The sequence below is a fragment of the Xiphias gladius genome, chromosome 3 (assembly GCF_016859285.1).
Source record: "Xiphias gladius isolate SHS-SW01 ecotype Sanya breed wild chromosome 3, ASM1685928v1, whole genome shotgun sequence".
NCBI lineage: Eukaryota > Metazoa > Chordata > Actinopteri > Istiophoriformes > Xiphiidae > Xiphias > Xiphias gladius.
The window spans coordinates 23768556-23784824 of record NC_053402.1 but is presented as its reverse complement, the minus strand read 5'-3'; positions in this window follow the sequence as shown (position 1 = coordinate 23784824).

Here is a 16269-nt window from a genome sequence, read left to right as displayed (position 1 = left end):
CTGTTGCGTCTTAGGGTGGCAGCTGCCACCCTGCTGCTGTTGTATTCTGTGGTCCAACCCAACAGATGGTGTCCAGTGTTTAATGCAACAAATGGAGAACAAGAGGATTTATAATTTTTCTCTCGTGACATTACTTTTGAAGCTGTTGCTTAATTTTTCAGCGGTCCAAAGCATTCAAACTTAATCTACCAAAGGTCTGCATGCATTGTTTTGGCTGTGCTGATGAATTCATTTCCATCGTCTCATTATTCTGATTTTTAGCTGTTTGGGGAAAAGTTTTTCTTTTCTAGTTTGGAAACTGACATTTTAATTATCCAGACAGCGAAGTCTTATATTTACAAAAGGAATCGAAATCCCCGAGTTTGCCTTTGAACTATTCAAAGCTCTTTGTGTGACATTGTATCACTAATGAACTTTATTGCAACCAGTAACTCTTGGCCAAACTATCTTAATTTCTTCCAAAAAGCTAATTGCTCTTCTTTCTGCCTTCTGGAACATAACGGAGGACAAACGTCGCGGTGGAGCTCTGTGATGTCAAACCCTGTAGCGTTAGCTAAACATTCACATAGTAGTCAGTCAGTGGTTTGTGTTGAGCTGTCAGACAGACTTAGGCTCTTTGTCAAATCTGTCACAGTAGCGTTTGTGGCACTGAGGGAATGCTGCAGACTGGTCCCCTGTCACAGAGATCTGATCCACCATGTGATGGAATCCCAGTTGGGTGAATATATTGTAATCCCTTGATAATCCCTGCCAGGCGTCATGGCCTACGGCTTGATTGTAGTGTATAAACTTATCAAGAGATCTGGCTATTGCACGGGGTTCAGTGTTGCTGTGTGGCGCAGTTCGCTCTGTGTTTTACTTCCTGTGTGGGATTGAGCAGTGAGCTCCTCTTAAACATAAGCAGAACAGACAGGCAGATAGACAGGCAGGCTGGCAGCAGAGGAGCAGGCATGCTCGGTCGGTACGTCTCTAGAATATTTATCATTGGATTGTTTTCCCAGTCATGTCACATGTTGAAATCCAAATAAAAGCCATCACACATGCGGTGGAAGCTGTACATGCTATGTCCTACATGTGATTCTCCAGGTAGGTGCTACCTCATAAATCACTTTTATAAATTGATTAGTCCCGACCGTGAGAGGGCATCTGCCACATTCCTTTCAATGACATTAGACATGTTTCAGCTGCGACAGCAGTGAAATAGTTTAGGGTTAATCTCTTTGACGGGGAACAACGTACGTGGTCAAAATGCTTAAAAGCTCTGACCTTCTATGTGTATAATCGAGGCAGGGAAACAGCTGAGGCAGATACATGAAGGTCGTATCCTGGGGTGGTGGATCCAGAATGAAACCAAACAGGGAATGATTCATCAATAACTTCTTGACAAGGCTTTGTATTTTCAGCATGCCTTCTAATACCAAGGCAGGGAAATAACAGTCGAGACCCACTTGGGCTAACAGGAGCTTTTAGCTTGTACCTTATGTCATGTTTAGATCCTGTACCAGACAGTCTTCTAAGCTTTGTGATGCAGCTCAATTGCAGATTGGCTCTGTAGATATGCTGGGCACTGACTCAAGAAAACTCTAAAATTCAGCTGAATCTGTAAACTGCACCGATACATGACGGAAAGAAGCTTTTCATCTGTGCTTGGGCTAAATCCTCCAAAAAGATTGCTGTGTATACAAGGGCTGAAGACTTCAGTTTGATGTTGGGGATCAAAAGTCAGCGTGGACATCCATGGGTTTTAGAGATTTTAGAAAAGAAGGATGCATTACCAGGTATATCCATTCGGAATTATCAGGACACAGTCAATTTGGCTCTGAAGCCTGGTTGTAACAGATACATTGGTACAGTGGTACGGTAGTTTGAGTGGCGAGCACGATACAGGTTCCCGTTTGCATCCTGACGCTGCTGCGGACTGGATTCAGCATGCGTCAAAGGAAACTTGGAGACCGAGTGAATGGAATCAATCACTACCAAAACCCATCGTCCTCGTGTGATAGTATATAGACATGCTGGTGCGACCTATATGACCTAAGCTTCTTACGAACCTCCTCCATTTTTATGTTATAATATTCAATTAAAAATTATAATGCTTCCTAAACATGTAGTTACAAGGCTATTTCCCTAACGTATAGTAAATTTATCATCAGGTTGCATAGTATTGATAAAATTCACAGTTCATGACAGACTTACATACTGCATTACAGATTAGAGATGTTTAGAAATATAAATTATTTGTGCCTGCTTACCTGCAGCAAATACAGAGTCATTCTACAGCCACTCTATGTTTTTTCCTTTGTCTATTGGCTGAATTTTGTGCATCTAAAGCCTCAGTATACATGTTCAGCACAGCAACCTTTCACTTTTCTCTGTGTTTTTTTCTCTCTGGGCCATTTTAATGCTCCCTCTCCCCTCATTGTATTTGATGAAATAGCTAAACATAATACCAAAGAAAATCTGAGTTTATGAATTCCTGCATACCATTGTCTTCACAGTGTGCCATCTTACACTAGACTTCAAAAATTAAAACCACGGGAGCTGCTTTGTTCATTTATGCTTGATAATTTCAGTGTTTAGATCATCTCATTGTCATTGTCACTTGCCTTAATCCCATTGGCATGAACCTAGAAGTGGTTATTTCCACAGACATTTAATTGTTGGTAACTGTTGGGAGAAGTAAAAGAAATGTTTTAACCATTATAGCATCTGGCTAGAATGTGCAATCAGATACCAACCCATCTTCAATCCTTCCTGGTTGCGTTTATACTTATACTGTTTTTTTGTCTTTTTTTAAATAGAAGAGCCCTCTGACCTGCCCTGCATGCATGAAACGCATGACTGTGTAAATATAGTACTGGAAAGCTCCTGTGTGAATGTTTAAAACTGCGGGGGGACGAATAAGGCAGACGGTACTAAAAAAACCAACAGAAAAAAAAACCAAAACACGAGTGAAACTTCTCAAGGCAAAGGGTAAAATACATCCTGTGTTTTCTCAGATACAGGAGTTTTTTCACAAGTTAACATGCGCACATGTACATTTGCAGCAGTAGTGACTCTCCATACACACAATATGCACATTAACTTAACTGACATGCCATGGAGACTTTCCCTTAACTTCAATCCAGCCCACTACACGCCTAACACCAGCCCTTTCCCTAACACTAACCTAACCCTCAGCCTAAACCTAAACAAATACCGTGTCCTAAACCTTTCATGGCTTTGTGGGGACCAGCTTTTTGTCTCTTAATTTGAATCACAAACTTTATTCAGCAAGTTATTTAGGTTATTTATAGGGATTATGGCCTGAGGAAAGAAGGTGAGGAGATGGCAGGTAGTCCTAGGGCTCAGTCTACACAATGTGGGAAGGTTTGACAGGTTAGTCCCCATCATGTGACTGTTTTAACCTGAGCTGAAGCAGTTAGTCGATTAATTGGTACTCGATGGACAGAAAAATAATTAGCAACTATTTTGATAATCGATTAATTGTTTGTCATTTTTCAAACAAACATAGAGGGAAAAAAAAGGCATGCATCGTCTGGTTCCAGCTCCTCAAATGAGAAACTTTGCTGCTTTTCTTTGTTTTCAATCAGAGTAAACTAAATATCTTTGGGTTTTGGACTGGTGATTGATATTTGAGGAAACCTTGGACTCCGGTCCTGTCCCCTACCTGTCTCGGTGGAGTCAGTACCAGTACAAGGGGGACACAGGAAAGAGACGTGACTGAAGAAGTTGATTCAAAACACCTCAGACCAACCACTTTCCCATTTACTGCTCTATTGATGGTGTGAAAACAGTGAAAGTAATCTAATGAGAGATTCCAGGACCAGAGCAGCTGCAGTCCCTCACTGACAATGCTTGTGTGCTCTATCTTCAGTGTTGTTTTACTAACAAACATTGAAGATGTGCTTATCCCCCTCTAGTGGGTGACAGATGGTGGAAGCAGTTTCTTTACAGAATTAGCTGCCATGCAAGAAGTGCAGATAGAGGCTACATTCAAAATAACAGCAGGGGTGTTTATCATACTATCACATTATTTATTTCCCTTGTTCTTGAATCTGTAGGACCGCCACACTACTGACATCTGGACAGTTTGATAAAGTGAACAGGAAGTAATGGAAATATCCAAGTCTGCCTGTTCAGCCTGTACATGTGGAATTTGCTCCTGTAAATTGAATAGTGTTGATAAGGTGAATAGAATTTTCTGCACATATTGACATCTCCTGCTCAATATGTAAGGCCTCCGCAGACCCAGCGATGAGAATATGGGCACATTTTAATACACACTTGGTACAGAATATTATATACATTGTAATATCCTGAATTGGTTTTTCTTGTTAGCATAACGTACTTCTTGTTTCATTTGTTGCATGTTTGCTCCTTTCAAAAAATTCTGACGCTGCACATTCTCAGTATTTATATTACCATTTTTCTATATTTCAATTTCTATGCCATTTCTTTGCTGTGTCCTGTTAATAAATGCAATTGCAACAGCCCAGTGTCCACACAATGCATATTCAAGTCTCATCTTACTGCCCCCTGGAAACCCAAGCTCCCCAGTTCTTCAGTTTCTGCTAGTGGCCATATGAGTTGTGAAGCCACGTAAAAAAAAACTGCCATCTATCAATGAGATGCTGCTGAGGTGTCAAGTGCTCCAACTAAGTCCTGATCCAGCTCATTACTGTAAGGCTGCGGTGGTGAACACACCTGGCTGAGAAGTGAGATCTCATCGGCGCAGCGTTTAATGGCTGCTTTTACATTCTGGGCACGACGCCTCCGCTGCAGCTGTTTAACAATGTGCACCTGTCCCATCTTCTGCCACATGATCAATACGCTCATCCGTGGATCCGCAGCCTGCTGCGTCTGTAGCTCACAGGCTGATAAACTCATCCTCCTCTCTGTCGTTATCAGGGAAACCGCTGACCATCCGAACGCTCCACAGCATCTTCTTCTAGGACGTTCTCTGATAAAACACCCTCAGAAAACTCAAACAGCCATTCATGAATCCGTGGCCTTCACTTACCTCTAAAGCACAGTAATTATACAAAAACTGATGTGACTTTTCCTCAAACCACCTTGCCTTTCACTTCCCATCCACTTAAGCTACATTGCTCCATTAATTGACGAAAGCAAAGCCACAAAATTGGAGAGTCCATATTCACTATATGACTGAGTGAAGTAGCTAATTGAGCACAGCACCAACAGACACCTCCAGTGAGGATTTGCTGCATCCCCCCCATAAAATTATTCCGTACTAATAGTGTATTCATATTTGCTTTAATGCTCGACTTGAGAGCTGAAATATGTCGTATCCTCCCGAGAAAACGACATCGGTTTGTTGGTGCGTAAATGTAACATGTTTATGTTTAATAGTGAATTATGACTCTTGCCTTGTTATACCCCTGCAAAACTTCATAGGGGGGCCCACCATGGACCGGGTTCTGTTCAAGGCTTCTACCTGTTAGAAGGGAGTTTTTCCTCGCCGCTGTCGCCCAGTGCTGGCTCATGTGGGAATGTCTCCGTAGATATAACTACAAAGAGTCCGGCTCTACATGAGAAGTGCCCTGAGATAACCTCTGTTATGATTTGGCTGCCATGTAAATAAAATGGACTTGACTTGTGTAAAAATCCATTATGAGGTGCAGTTGAAGCTAATTTGAGGCTTCAGCTGTGTGACTTAGAAAAATCAAGTGGGCATTTTCCGATGTCGCTGTCTTTTAGCACAAAGGTTTTATCATTGAGCTTCACCAAACGGTGGTTGATTTTTGAGCAGTGGAAGAAGGACAAATACACAAAGACGGACTTTTATAAATCAAACTCAGCAACTTCGTAAGAGATCCACTTGATCTGAGTAACGCAGACCGCTGAGGTGATGGTTCGTTTGCCACCACATAATTACAACGGTCATGTCTAGTTTTGCTTTCACCTGTATGAATATGTTTAACTAAGCTCTGATTAAAAACACAGCCGGGCAAATCTCTTTGAATCCACAGCCATTAACCTAATCTGTGGAGTAATCAGCATCGTGAGTAACGGTGAGAGCAAAAAGAAACCCACAGTTTGACATAGTTGGAATGTGCCCGCTGGCCCATTTCAATAGCATATCAAAAGTATTTTGTGCATTCGGTTTTACCTGCAAGCTTTAGTAGACCCAGAGTTTCTCTGTGCTTGTCTAAATGTGATCCATCTTAAGTATCTTGTGACCCATCTTCAATAAACAATATGTGGAGCCAAACCCATAGATACATCTGCGGCCCAGCATCAATCTCTGACTCTGCCTAGCAGGTGTGAACTGATCATTTTGGGAATGCTGAATCAGATTGACTCCAGGGGACTTGAGGCAGATTGTCATCGTAAATAAAGCTACATCGCTTGCTATCCATCTTACCCCTGTCTGATCTCTGTACATTTGTTAAGAGTGCAGAGGACACAAGACAAATTGAAACTATGCCAAGTCTAGACCTCAGCCATTTGGCTGCTCTTAGCTGGTCCTCTAAAACAGTTTATAACATTAGTTACAGGCCACTTCAGAGCCTCAGCGAAGCAACAAACATCCTGTTAGCTCTTTTACACTTATATTCAATCGCATTAAACAACAACTTTATATTCATGAGGTAGAGTCTGGTATAGCTCCACACGTCCTGGTGCTGAGTAATGGAAATAGAGTTAATAAATAGGGCTAGGTCAGTTTCTCAATTGCGGTGGTCCAGGTAACAAACATTAGGCTGTAATCTTCTTCAAGTCCCAGAAAAAATGGCCAAGACGGCATTGCTTTTAATTTCCAATACCAATTACCAATACCAATCACAATTCTATGGATTTTTAGGCTTTTTTTGTGTTGGTCAGTCAGCTCGAGATCAGTTCTGTCAGTTCAACACTTAAAATATCAGAATGAAAAAATCCAGGTGACTATTGTGGGTTCCTATGAAATTTGATACAGACATCATGTTCCAGACAGTTGAATCCTAATAACTATGATAATCTGACTTTTTATCTACCGCCACAAACAAGGCAAAATGTCCACTTATCCTTTACAGTGGCTCATGGCAGCATACCTACCTCTCATGAATGATGACTGAATGGCGGATGCAGATAAATGCAACGCTAATAATAAGTAAGACTGATAAACATTCACCGCAAAGTACAGCTGAGCCTAAATACAATCTGCCAATGTAGAGCTGAGCCTGACAGGCTGAGTCAGAGATGCTCTAAAACGGCCACCGTACAGAGGATAACCCCCTTTGATTTGGGTTGTACCACTGTTGCAGTTGTATTATAATTAAATCTTTATTTGTCAAAATACAGGGTAGGATGTGAGAGATGGGACGATACCACTGTATTCGATGCTGGATTATAATATGTGGTTCCTCAATCCATTAGACAACTGCATGCTTTATAATTTTAGTGTCCCTTCGAGTGGCAGTCTATGAGATTTATGAGTTTGACCTTTATCTTCAAATACTAGTGACATACAGTTGCATGTTGGCAACACATTTAGAACCTCTGTTGCTGAGACATTTAGGAATTAAATACTCTTGCAGTCATGCAATTAAGTTTGCAAATATATAATCAAACATTAATTCACTCCTCTGAGTTTGCTCACAATCCCAGAACCTCAACATTTGTTTTCAATTCAGTCACAATCAGAAAACATCTTGCTGTCATGGTTCTGTACTGCATTTTCCACAGATCACCTGCCAAACAAACTCTGTTTCCAGTCCTGTGACGCCTCTCTCCACTTATCTGTTGATGAAGTTTGAGTTGCTGTTGCTTATTACTCCTCCTAACTTTATTCTCTTTTTATTCTTGGGTTCAAGTGTTCAGAAGATCGATAGTAAAAGTCTCCGTGAGTGTGACATGGTTGAATCACTGATGCCTGGTAAGAAGAAGTAATGGGATGTAGCAGCTTAGCGCTAAAATTAGTGTATTTGTTCAGTCCAATAATTTTCTATTTTTGAACTTTTGAAATGCCACAAAAAATAAGATGAAAAGTTGCTTTTTGGGCTGGAACGCAAAAGTGGGGTCATTCCTACAAATGCGAATGTCTGTCGGTGAGTGACCAAGTGACGAGTGATGAAGTTACGCCATCAGCTGCATAGACGTGAATGAGCTTCTAACCTTCCCTCTGAGTGATCATTTTACCAGTAAATACAGCTGAAATCTAGGCACAGCCGTTGTCTTTCACTCATGTGTCTGGTGATTCTGTCAGACGACGTCGCGGTTATAAAATCAGGATTTCGCCAGAGCAGAGCAGCAGCTTGGAAATTGGCCCGGAAGTGACTGCTGGTTAACATGTCGTCTTAATGGGCCTCGTTCCAGTCACTATGTCATGCTTGTTCCGTCGTCTGGCAACAGAAAACAGAAAAACATGTAAATGAGAACAGCTTCATTGGGAATTCGGACTTCAGACTTTAGCTCCTTTCCATTGAAAGCAATTGTTTACAGCACTTCCACAACAGTTTTTCAACTACGTCCTCGATTTTCGCACTTTGACCGTTCTCAGTCCAGCCATATACTAGGCTTTGACCAGGTCATGTCCCTCATTCACGTCAGCTGGACCGAAGCACAAAGTAAAATGGCTACATCTCCTTTACGGGACAGCGAGAGGAAAACTATAGAAAACTCATTACAGGCAACAACTGTAAAGGACAAAAAACGGTTGTGAACAGTCCGTAGAGGTGTGCATCAAGAAGCGAATTAACATAAAACACTATGGGGACTCTGGTTGCAAGTGCCAGACAATGACAGAACAGTAAATGTCTCCCTTGAAGTGACTAGTGTTACGCAAGTGAAAAAAACAAAACAAAAACCTGGACACAAAGACAAATCGGTCAATCTTGGTCGTATTTCAAAGGCTTTTATGCGAAAATGAAAACTTAAACTTCTGTTGGAAATATTCTAATGCACTGTCAAACAGACACACAGCTACAGGATGTGTGTAAAACATGCAAGTAAGAACTGGTTCAATCAAAACAAGTCATCCGGCCAGTAATATCACAGTAAAGTCATTATTAATTTAATTGAACAACACAACACTCACACTGTGCTGCCAAACGCGTAATTCATTTTTCCGGATTATCCTTTAACTGAGTCTGCTAGTATGGGGGGGGTGGACATGGGAGGAATCTTAATGAATTTTGTCTTATCCATTCAGCTTTTTTATATTTTGACATATTGTTGTAGGCAGACATAATACTAAATATAAGACATGTCTTGTGTCAGACATTTGTGTGTGTTCTCTGGCCTCGTGGAAAAAATGCCTTCGATTGCCCCATTTTTTGGAGGTCATGTTTCAGGATTTCTAATACCTGCAGTGACTGACTCTCGGACAGCTGGGCTGAGTCCCCCCGCTGGCTATCTCTAAACCTGTCTGTCGATTTACTGCTCTCTTCTTTGTGGTACAGTTTTCTGTCACATGGCCGTGTGATAAACGGCACCCTCACAATGTCATATGAAAAGGTAGAACACCAAGCCAGTGTCCAGCTGCTTTTCCCAACGAGGTGCGCCCAAAGTGAAACCACAATGGAGGCTTTGCAGTCCAAACCACCACTGATTTATCTGTGTCTGCTGACCCCTCGATCCAGAGGCACATCAAACAGATTCACTCAGTGATATTAGTTTCCGTCATAGACCCCCTGCCTTCACTTCTACCAGTGGCACTGAAGACATATTTAAGGCGTGAACGCCTCTACATTAACTAAACGTGACAGGTGATTGATCTACCACGGGATGAAAACCTGTGCGTGAGAAATCCCTATAAATCTGACGTGATCTTTTACTGCTGTCTCTGAATAAGGGCCGGAGGGGGTGGGGGTAAAAGTGAAGGGGGTCCTAAAATGTCTTGTAAATTATCACACACTGCAGGAGGAATCAGTCGAAGGGTATTCAGGCTTTGGCTGGTGTCTCTGTGCATTAAAGGATTTAAATATTCAGGAGGGAAGTGGAGCTGTACTGAGCAGTTGGATTTTCTGACTCTATAGTATCAGGGGGGGGCGTGATCAGCAAGTTTTGAAATTGCCACAGCAGATGGAAAGCTATGTAGTTGTGCTTTATTACAGTTCTGTCTCTGAAATCCCATCTAGTGCTGAAGCTCCCTCACCGACATATATGGTATAACCTTGATCGTGTCACACACCTTGAGTCTTTTATGTTGCCTCTCATTAAAACTATCAAAAGACGTCCCAGTAGTGTGATATCACGGGGAATGGATCAACTCAGTTCAAACAAGATCACCACTCACTTCAGAAAGCCAATAAGGATTCTTTTTTTTCCAAGGACACAGATCCATGCGCTGGCTTGTCATTGGACAGATGTTTGATATATATCTCTCCCCCTTGTTATATCCCATTTATTGCGAGCGTGACACTCCATCAGACGGCATTCGCTTTGTCAGCACACCGTGTAGCGAGATTGAAGAAGCTGTACGTGCAAGCGCTTGGAGGGTAATAATCTTTGCGAGGCTGCAGATTACAGCGGCGTTGCGAAAGGTAATCCATTTTGCCACAACACATGGGTGGATGTTTACCTGAGGCTTACGGGCCTTGATATTAATATTCCAACTGTGACCCTGCCGCTTGACCTGGCTGCAAACCCGGAGCGACGGGGGACATGGAGGGTGGGCGGAAGAGTCTTCCATCAGTCTTTAGCAGACCCTCCGCTCAGCCTCATGTGTTTCTGTATTTGGAGCAGGGATCAGCCTAAGACCCTGGTTAAGCTGAAACCGTGGCTGCCCGTGCAGAACCAGACCGCCCCCCCCCTCCCTTCACCCCTGCCACCGGTCCAGCTGTCACCAGCCTGCTCTCACAGTTGACTCGGTGGCTGCCCACACATACAGCTGACCTCTGACATACACACACACACATATACACATGCTCTAATCCACATATGAGCATACCACTTTGTTTTTTTTAATCTATCCTGTGTATGCGCTTGTGTGTGTGCGGTCTTGCGGTTCTACGTGTGCTTTGAATTGCACTGACAATGTTTTCTCCCTCTTGCTAATGTGTTCAAAGCAGGGGTATGTATTGTATTGAAACGAGTTTAAAGGGCCAGTTCTCCCAAATGACATACCAAAAAAAAACAAAAAACATTTTTCTCACTGTGCTTTTGAAAAACCATCATTTTAAACCAATTCAGTTTTTGCTAAAGATAAAATCGGAAAATTTGGTTTGAAAACCGTAATGGCCAACGTGTCCTTACAGAAACAATATCCTGTGGATAAGGATCTGCCACGGAACCTGTCAACTGTTTTCATTCCACGTGATGTCTTTGAAATGATGGAGTAACACACTATTATAGCATTTTGTGAGAAAGGTTTTTTCAACTCTGGAAAGTGATCACAGCCGTCATTTTATCTTTGTGATTTGTCGCAAAGTAAAAAGTAGAAACCCAGCACATACAAGAAAAAACAAATTAAAAAAAAAGAACAGTGTTGATGTTAGGCAGTAATCCACCAGGAACGTCCACTTGCACATTGTTTTCTATTGATTGTCTTAAAGCAGCCTTAATGTCTAACAACCATCCACCACGCAAACGACAATAAATTAAATACTTTAACCAAACCAGCAAGGGATTTCATCTCTAACCACCTTTCACGAACTAAAGTGTCCGCACCACTTTCAAGCCACATTGATTGACTTCTGAACACTAGGGGGCAGAAAAAACATCAAAATAACTTTGACATATCATTAATCTATAGAGTTGTTATGGCAGTTGCCTACTTTCACATCCAGCAGACACCAAAACTCATCAAAAATGAGCTAAAGCTGGCTAAAACGCTCTGAGGAGCGTCAAGTTATGGCAATAACTGTGTCTGAGTTAAACTATTTACAACACAGGGTCATTTAATTCAGTGCTGACCATAGGAGTAACGATTAATGCAGCTTTGAGCCATATGTCCGTGAAGATTCTCAGTCATCCAGGTCGTGGTATTTCTAAGTGCTACGCGAAGGCCACTGGACTTGCTTGAGGTTCCTGAGGACGTTTCACCTCTGGTCCGAAAGGCCTCTTCAGTTCTAACTGACCGGTCAGGAGTCCCAGCCATTTCACCTCCTGACTAATCGTGCGCTCCCCTTGCTCTAATCAACCCGGGCTTGTGCCCCAGTGGGTGATGAGAATCAAAGAGTAAGTACTGATCTGTGCGTGTTGGGGTTTCTGTACACTTCAATATTGAGCCTTCTGTCATCTTCACTGTGCACTGCACAGTCGGAAGCAGCTTTGAGCTGAAGCAAATATTTCACTATTTTCATTATGAGCGATATTTATAGTAAGAAGAAAGAGAAAAAAGGGAAGGAAAAAGTATTTAAATCCAGGTTTTTATAAAATCGAAGCCTGAATTTACTGGTTGGTTGACTGACTGGGGCCACGGTTTGTAAGACAGAAACCGTGGTTTAAGACAGGCCCAGTCTCTCTAATTGCAGCTGAAACATGTAAAACCTCTCCGTGGAGAGTAATCAGTGCATGTCATAAACAACTCGGGCTTTCATAGTTTTCTCCGGAGATGATGTATTGATTTTTGCTGCAATAGACAGTCTCCAGGATAGCGAACGGCAATTATTCATCCCTTGGGAAGCACTTTCACGCAACTTCTAGAGCCAGTCTAGTGCTGAGCCGTCTGGCTATATTAGCTAGGTGGCAACAGAGAGTGACAAGGGGGTTGGGAAAGGGAGGGGGGAGACATGTGACAAAGAAAGCCAGAATCAACCTTCACCGTCACACGCTGCTCCTGCTAACCGAGCCACCAGGAAGCCCTGTGTCACTTTTTGTTAGACTGCGGTGCAGAGTATCCGGCCATCACGCAAAGTCAAACTGCTCTTTCTGTCTGGATGCTGAGAGCTGTCTTACCGGCCCCCACATCGCAGGCTTCCGTTCTAGGGTTATCATTGTCATCATCCTTCATGGAGACGCTCCCCACCGTGTCACCGCTCGGGGCTAATTGTGAAAAATTAAGCGGCACTCACGCAGCTGTGAACAGAGAGCAATTAGAATAATCAATTTCCCGTATTAAAAACTGCATATGCACCCACCTTTGCCACACATGCACAAACACTGAGGTTGGTGTCAGTATCCACAAGAGGCAGGAGAATGACAAGGAAAGAGAGGAGATGCCTGCCCCCCCCCACCACCACCCCCAGCCTGGGTGTTTCAGTTTTCCTTCTCAACGGGGACAGGACGTTAGATGAGGTGCAAGCGGCGCTGCGCCATGAATATAAATGGGCTCAGAGTCTCTGCTGTGCCCGTGAGCCCAGCTATAAACTTGGGGAGGGAGAGCAACACAGCCTGCCAGACTTTAAGATCTCATCAGATAGCCTGCATAGCACAAGAGCACCTGGCAGATTTCTGCTCCTGCGGCATCGCAACACGGATCCGCGCTTGAACATGTAAGAGTGGCCTGTCAGGTCTCTATAAATTTGGCGGGAAAAGGATCACGTGGTGATGCAGCATCGCCTGATTCGGAGTGAAAATTTACTCCTCCTCTCTCCTGACCTTGGATAGATTGCTGTGATATCCTGAAACGTTCGTCCCTCCCCTGCAGTAAATGATTTACTGCCTCGGATGCCTGTGACCGGCTGTCAATCAGAGCACTATCCATTTGAAACAGTGGTCTATGCAAGCATGCCCACTTGGTTTCTTTCTTTCTTTCTCTTTTTTAAATGAATCTTTTTGGCCAGTTACCCCCTTTTCCCTCCGTCGGTCTTCCCCGTGTCCTGTCAGCAGCCTCCTCTGTCTGCAGAGACAGCGAAGATGGCGTGCGCTCTGGTATCTTTAACATTTGATTAAGCAGATCGGCTCTAAGTGTTCGTGGAAGAGCTGGACAGCTGACAAAGCAGCGGCTAACCCTGAGATAAAAACCCAGAGGTCATTTCAGTCTGCCAGCGGGCTGCAAAGACACGCTAAGACGCCTCAGCCTCATATTCATCAACAGAGCAGATTGTCATTTTTCTAAGAAATCCTAAAAAAGACTGACCATTTTAAAGGCTGTTGCTTGAAAAAACGTAAGCCTCGAGTGGCAGTCTATATCTGTCTTTGTGGTTGTGGCATCTCTGGCCATGGGCTGTTTTTGTTCTACATTTGCTCGGGATCACTAACCGGTGAATCAGCGAGGCTGAGACTAAAGGAACTTTCTGTTAAGCCGGAGTGTCTGCAGGTGTTGCTCTTTTCTCGTTGCCTGTCACTGGTCGTGCTAACAACTGGGGCTGCAAATAATGATTATTTTCATCACCCATTAGTCAATTACACCGGTCTTTTGTTTGTTTGTTGGTTTTTGCTCATTTTGTCTATTAATTGTCAGAAGATAAAGAAAATGTCAATCACAGAATCCTTGAGCACAAGGTGATGTCTTCAAATTGCTTCATAATCACCTAATTGTTTAAATCATTCATCAGAATTGTTTGCCGTTAACTGATTGAATGTCTGTCAGTCTGTCCTCTTATTAAGTCCAAACAAACCCCATAATTAAATTACATCATTTCCTGTGCAGAGGATCTTTATAAAGTAAAAGCTACCAGGCACTGGATGAATAAATGATGAATATGCTATTTACTGATGTAAAGTTAATGTTACACTGCAATAATACGGCAGATTAATGAAGTATTTAAACAAAAAAAAAAGGAGGGAGAAAAGTGGGAGAAGATGGAATCAAAGTGTTTGTGTGACACATCGACTTTTTAATTACACGACTAAAGGCGCAGCTAAGTGAGTGCAAACACAGAATCAGCAGGTGGATATCTGTCCTGTGTGTGTGTGTGTCGTTTGAGTTTTTGACTACTAAAACCATCAGGTGGCAGTGTGTGCAGTTGTTGACTGGTCCTGGATAATCTGGTTTCAGCCAGCGTCTCCCGATTGACAGTAGTCGATGCGTAAAATGCCAGTGGCTGTAAATATCTAGGTAGTTTCTACTTCATTCAGCCTGTGTTGGGAAACAACAACAAGAAATGTGTTGGTCCCACAAACTTGTCCCTCTGTAGTCTGCCTTAAAAGGAGATTAAGTGCATTTATCAGCGCTTCTTCTCATGAAGAGGATTTGAAACATCTCATCAATTAAAAACGGCTCTCATCTCTGACAAAGCCTGATATAGGACGGCAGATCAGCAAGCAGTCAGGGCTGACAACGAATAACCTCCGCTGAGCAAAAGGAAGAAAAAGACCGATAGACACGTGGGTGAAGTGGTTGAATGTGGGGCAGCGCCTCCTCCTGCGTGAACCTGTTGTCCGGATGTAATGTTACGAGGTTTGAGAAGTATCCACTAACAAGACCAATCTGCTACTGATACATGGATTGAACAGACGAAATGGCTGCTCGACACTTTTAATCGATTCGTTGTGACCAGGGGACTGCTGCGTTGGCAAACCTGGGGACTAGAAAACATGTGAAGTGTGTGAGTTTCAGCCTACACAGTAACGACATTGATTTCAAAGTGGGGACATTTTGTCCCGTCCTCACGTCTTCAGTGACTGTATTATGTCAGTGGAGGGGCCTCACACATATAGAAGTACAGACATGTGTGTGTGTGTGTGTGTGTGTGTGTGTGAGATGGGGAGAGGGTGGGCGTGGGATTAATCGAGCATCTGTTTAAAACAAAAATAAATCTGCTTAATCACTGAATGTATCAGTTGTGTTATTGATCAAGCTCCTCCCTCAGCCTGAGTAGCAGATTCCTCCATCATGGTTGTCAGTGTGTTACCTGGTTGTGAAGATCTGTTGCTGTGTGTGTGTGTGTGTGTGTGTGTGTGTGTGTGTGTGTGTGTGTGTGCGCCTTGTCACACTCATGCACGTGCAGGCGCATGTGGACGTTCATACCGCCCTCACATACACACCTGCACATCCAATTACTGAAACTCGGATATGGTTGACGTAACGTAATGAACGGCCATTTTTCACCTGCCTAACTGGTGCCACGCGGTTCACACCGTCTCATCCCACACTCCCATTCATTCTCAAGTGAAGCCAGTGAAGGAAGTGCATATTTTATCTGCAGAGAGTTAAACTTCTACTTGTGATATGAACGATGTTGCCAAATTTGTGACCGACAAGGGATATTCATTGACTGCATAAACATCTTTTGTTTCCCCCCAGATTTTCTCACATCTTTGGAGAGCTTTCCCCCTTTCAGGCTTTTCATATATGCAACCTGTGACAGGGGGTCATAAGGAGGCACTGCTGGGCCTTAAAGAGTAATAAACCAAAAAGGTTGGGAACCACTGCACTAGAACACTGGTTCCCAACCATTCTGGCTTATAACTAGTGTTGGTGACCCTTTCCAAGGGGTC